Here is a 6,147-nt window from a genome sequence, read left to right as displayed (position 1 = left end):
AAGAGCGGTATCTTTTTCTCCTGAGAAAACCAGCTCTGAGCCTGCCATCTCTGCATACGTTTAGACTTGGTTGCGTGGGATAGCCACTGGGGGCTAGATGTTGGTTGTAGAAATCCAAACCTTGAACAAGACCTGGGTTCAACTTTGTCCAAAGTTCAGAGGAATTTTGAGAAAAACATTTTGGGCTACGTGTTTGGTTTTCATCTGCAGAAAACGCGGTCCAAAATGGAGCAACTATACATGCAATTTGAGCATGAATGGTGTGATATGCAAACAGCATGTGTTATTTATATCAGCAGCATTGAGGGACTGATTCCATTGCTGTTTAGTTAGATAAATTTCCTTTTGATCTTACTGCCAAGCAGAACTAGATCTTCTTGTGATTGAAACATGAATTCCTCTATGAGTAGCTCTTTCTTTAGACAGCCCAGGTCCCACTAATATGTAACCATGCAGTCTACCTGTGGTGGAGAGGCATGGCGTGATGTGCCAGTATGAACTTTTATCCCTGTTTTGTATAATGTTTGGCTAGAGGATTTCCCAAACATTGTGACTCCTTGCCCATGACCTCAATTCTGCATGTCATCAGAAAGTGATGTGAGTACCCACACAGAGGTGGGAATTTATGACGCGGGACTGTGGGGCAACCCACAAATGGTGTTCACTAAGGAATACCTGAGTGGGTTGTGCCCAGATCATTCCCTAGTGAATCAAAATAACACTTGAGCTTGCTTTTTCTCCACCACTACCTATCGTATTGTATCGGAGAGGATGGCTGCAAATCCCTATGCTGGTTTGCTTTGGCACTGGCTGTGTTATTAGGATAGTTGTAGAAATAATGTTTATGTTGCGTTATGACACAGCATATACCTATCTCTCCATCTGTGTGTAGGTGTGGGTGTGTAGCACATCACAGTAGTTATTGGCACATAAGTCCAAGATAAAACACTGACTGTATCGTGCAGTTACTCCAGATTTAAGGCCTCTTCATGCAGTTGTTACAGGCATATAAAGTTGCACTGGTATAGGCAGAAATCAGGCTTGCTATTTCCAGTGGAAGTCCCACTTGCAGAACACCATACCAAGATGTCATCGGTCTATGCTGATCACTGTGACGTGCCGTGTGTATGCAGCTGAGGCTGTCAAAGATAAACTCAGAAGAACCACAGAGCCTCTTTCTCCTCTTGCACTGCTCTGCTCTCTTGAGTTATGCTCTTACCTCATGTATATTGGTGCAGGTAGTGGAATCACACTCGTGGGTGCCAGCTGGCCTTGGAGCTGTGCCTAATTTAGGCCTGAGCCAGCAAAGCACTTCTGCATGCATTAAAATGTCCTGCAGGTCAAGAGGAACATCCTTATGCCCAAGTACTTTGCTGACCTGTGCCTTCATTGTGATCAGAAAGGAGAATTGGGATGCACTCAACCCTATCCTCATTCTTTTTAGTCACTTGAATAGGGTCTGCATAATTTGGTCCATAAGAATGGATTTCTGTTCGGAGGAGAGAGAAGTGTGTGTGTATGTGTGTGCGTGTGTCTGTATTTGTATGTGGGAACTGTGCAGGTTTTTGGTTTCTCTTCCTTTACAAAAATTGCTCGGAGAGTAGCATTTCTGTGAATTGGAAGGCCTTTTGCAGCCAGTGCAATGCGCAGTCATCACTTACTTATCTCTGTTTCTTTCAGTTGTAAGGTGAAACTAAAGCATGTCCAATTTTCCACTGCAGTTGTGGTAAAGCGCCACTTTTGACACCAGTGAAAGGAATTGGATGACTGCAGTGAGGGGGCAGGGACCTGGATGTAGGGGAAGGTGCTTTACAAGCAGAGATCGTTGGCTGACATTATTTTGGTCATACGGAAGCCCGCGTGAAATAAACTTGCTGGGTCTAAGACCAATTGAACCTAACAGCCTCTCATGTTGTACGCTGTTTAAGAATAAATAGCCAACAAATGCTAACCAGGAATTGAAATGGCAGAGGGTAATAAAACTGATTCCCCTGCCAGGACAAAACATGGCATTTGAGGTTTAGCTGCTTGTGGGAGCAGGGCAGACCACTGCTCTGTAGAAGCCAAGTCTCTTATCAGTAGGCAGTGATGAGATTGAAACAATGGTGGAGCTCACAAATGATGTAATAATAAAAGGGAAAACTTGCTTACAGAATTAGTATCTGCTCATAAAGTTGAGTTGATGGGTCAGGCGTAAACTTCAGCTAATGAAAAAGCCTGGGAGCCAGATTTGGTATTGTCTTGCACCTGTGCAGATCTTGAGGGAGATCAGTAGAGTTGTTGCTGACTTGCATTGATGTTAATGTTGGTAGAATTTTACTCAACTTCCAGTGAGAATGGAGGTGTTGGCTTAGGGAGGGCTTCTCGCAGTCACACATCCAGCCTGCCTGTTGCTGCACTTGAGGGGAGTATTCCTCTTCGCTGGAATAGTGGGTGTTGCAGAGGTAACGGATACTAACAATTTCTGCATAACTTGCAAGTGCAGTGAGGACAGGGGCGGTTTGGGCTTCCAGGTGGTTGGATCCATGTATGCTAAAGCAGGAAGCACCACGAATTTGAAAACTAGGTTCAGCATAAATGGAGTTCCCAGCGTTTTCACTATATAAAATTAACCATTTGGCGTGTGAGTCAAGTTTTGGCTGCAGCTTCTATGATGGGAGCACTGCAGGTTTAGTTTGTCGGTGAAGTAGGAAGAAGAGAAAGTGAACCTGAACCGAATTGCCTTTGTAAAGGTGGGGCAGCGAGTATGCTGCACTGGCTACAGGAAGGCCTTTTGTTGCGCAGAAATGTACCCGTGTACGGTGATATCAGGCACTATAACAATGCAGTAGGAGAAACTGGTTGCTATTTTACCGTCTGTTGAGCTTGATCCTTACCTGGTGTAAATCAATGTGGGCCAAGTGAAATCAAGGCAGTAATACTGGTGTCTATCAGCTGAGAGCTGGCTCAAAGTAAATGAAGGGACAGAATCCCTCTAACTGGCTTGACATCTCAACGTTTGCTTCGGTATGCTTGTGTGTCAGTTGTGATCACAGCAGTTGCACTGCTAAGAAGTGTTCTCACGTGGGATGATTCCCCTGTATTTTCCAGCATATGACATCATTTGAAACTCGCAGAAAGTGAGTTTCTAACGCTTCCCCAAATCCAAGAGAAAAATGTGGATTTGGGGGACCTTTGGCTCACGCTTAGCACAGATGTGAAATGACACAAGGTACAAAGCAGCAGGGAGGGAAACCCCATGTGTTTAAGGCTGATACAGAACCGCATTGATCAAAGCATATTTATGGCCATCTTTCAGCCTCATTGCATGTATTGCCATCTGTGGGAGTAGCCTGCAGAGCAGACGGTCCTAAACGTAAAAAGGAAAAAAAAAAAGAAAGGAAAAGAATCTGCTCCTCATCTGAATGAGCGAGCATAACAATGAACACCATTATTTCATGAACTGTACCAGTTCAAATGCATGTGCACCTGGTGCTCCTAATGCTTTTTACTCCTGTTGGTCTTTAGACAACGTGATCAGTAATATGCGTTCGCTCTTTAATCGTTTGCTGTTTTTATTGTTGTTGTTTTGTTTTTTAAAAAAACACATTTCACTGAGAAAACAGCCCTACTTCTGTAAATATAGAGTTTAATTTGGAAGAGACAGCACACTTCTGGATGTTACTGCTGGACAGTTATTTATTAAAAGGGGCTTAAGGTGAATAAATACAGGTGGCTCAGGATACATGCATGCAAGTGTGATAATGCAGTATAGCATTTTCAGTTCTCTGTAGTTTTGGGGGAAGGGGAATTTTTGGGTCATCCTAGTTTGTTTAGAAGTTTGTTACTGATCTGATACTTTTGAATAATGCAATAGAGATTCCTAACATATAACAGTGCTTGAACAGATGTGTAGATTATGATAGATTTTTCATTTTGGGGGGAGGGGGTAGTGAAGGAGAAATGTTCTAGTTTTTAAGGGAAAAAATGTACTGTACTAAACTTTTTTTAGAAAAAGGTGTATGTTTTCAGAAACAGTGGGGATGTGGGCTGATAGGCAGCCCGGGCATGGAGATGAGGGACAGAGGAAGCAGTTGGATTTTTGAGGGACAAAGAAGTTTTACATGGGGGTGTGGGTTTGTTACTGGTACATGTGGTACAAATTTCTGTAACTGACATGCTGCTTCCATGTTATAATCATATAACCTTTATGCATTTTATGCGCCTGCTCCATTTTTCTGAGAAAACCTTGCAAATGTAATTCCTGCATGCAAATGTGGGAGATGTAGCCAAAGTCTTATAATCCAACATAATGTAGTCTTAATGGATTCAAAATCAACAATAAAAGTGCTTACTGGTTAAACACTACGGAGAATTTCATTGCAGGGTCATTTTAAGAGGGGATAAGCTTGTCTGTACCTGGTTTCTAATCAGCTCAGCCATCTAATGGTCAGGAAGAGAACGTCAAGAATTCCCATCCCCAAGTTGCTACCGATTCATCATTTGACAGCTTCCAGCCTGAGAATTTTGATCTTTGCCTAATTCAAAGGTAAGCCATCGTTTGTTGGAAACCCTTTTAGATCTCGGATAGCAGGGTAGAAATGCTGAGTAAATTCCACTGTAGTCAGTGCTCCAACATTGATTGACACATGGGGCAGGATTTGAATTTATTGTTGCTATCTCAAAGAGAAGTCATCTAATGCATAGAAACAACAAAGTAAAAGCCATGCAAGGTTAGATGCTAGAGCTCAAGACTTTAGCAAAGAGAAATTCGATGGCAAATCCTACACCTATGAAAACACTGGAGTCACCAGGCTTTAAACACAACTACTAATTTGTAGGAGTCTTGCCTGAAGGACGCAGGACTGGATCATAAGACCCCTTCTCCCTCCCGGTCCCTGAAGCTATTTTTTTCTTCCCTCCCTGCTGCTAATGCTTCCTCTATATCTCTCCAAGCCCTGTTGAGGATTGGAGGGCAGGGATGGTGGAAACATGAGACAGGCAAGAAGGTCAACAGGGGTAGGCCACAAAAATCTCCAACCCCAAGTAGGCTGCAATTATGGGTAATCAAGGCTGCTGCAAAGCTGCTGAGCTGTGCTACGCACTCAGTCTGCCCAGCATGGGAGCCACAGCCCTGTGTGCAATGGGAAAGGAAGCTGGTCCTTGCACACGCGCAGCCCCCTGACCCCATGTGAGCCTCATCTGCAAAAACGGTGGGCACTGATTTTTGGGGGTCTGGTAGCCACATGAAGTCATCATGGCAAAGCAGGTGGGAGCTGCACGGTGGCTGAGCTGGGCACCCCTCTTCCTCTGGCAGCTCCAACTGGTTGTGCTGCTAATGGGAGCCAAAATGCTTTGCCTGGAGCTGTGCTCCTCCCTCATGGAGTCAGGGGCTCTGACAAAGAGCCTGACTTGCTCTCATTCTGCTCCCCAAGCTGGCAAGACAATGCTCACCCAGAACGGTTTTGTGGCCTTCACTCTTTTTTGTCCCTCCATCTGCTTTTTACGCGAAAGGCAGGCTCGGGCTCTCGAAAGAGATCAGATAAACAAAAGGGCTTCTGGAGCCAAGGCTCTGGGCATTTTTGTTCTGCATTAACAAAAACCTGACACTGGCTGCAGCTGTGGCTGGTTAGGTTTATGCATGCCTGAGACAACAAAATTCAGATTTGACCTGAACTTCCCCAGCGAATGGGAATGTGCAGATCCAGGGCTTTGGTTACGGACTTGTCTATAAATAGTCTCTAATGCTGATTTAGCATCTTTCATCAAATGTAATTCACAGTCTCAGGAGTGGCATTCACATGTGAACATACACCAGCATACCCTATTTGGCTGCACGGAAGTCAGCAGCAAGGATTTTACTGGCTTCAGCAATCTTAGCCAGGAACTGAAAAAATGCCCTTTACCCCTATCCTCCCATTCCTTAAGAAACCACAGGCAGAGCATGTTCCCCATGCTGGAAGTCGTCTGATCTTCACTCTGTGAATGTGCTTTTCCCTTTGGGTTAGGACTCATCTCAAGCTTCACCTGTTTCTGCAGCAAAATTCCCCCCTCCCTGCACATTGAGGACCTCCCTTTTCACTGCAAGGGAGGGTATGCTGGAAGTTTCCTAGCCAGGTATTACCCTGATTTCTGACTGCAGCTCAGGAGAACTGTGAGATGATGAGA

This window comes from Egretta garzetta, unplaced genomic scaffold (assembly GCF_000687185.1).
Source record: "Egretta garzetta isolate BGI_Z169 unplaced genomic scaffold, ASM68718v1 scaffold56, whole genome shotgun sequence".
Taxonomy (NCBI): Eukaryota; Metazoa; Chordata; class Aves; order Pelecaniformes; family Ardeidae; genus Egretta; species Egretta garzetta.
Note: the sequence above shows the minus strand (reverse complement) of the source record.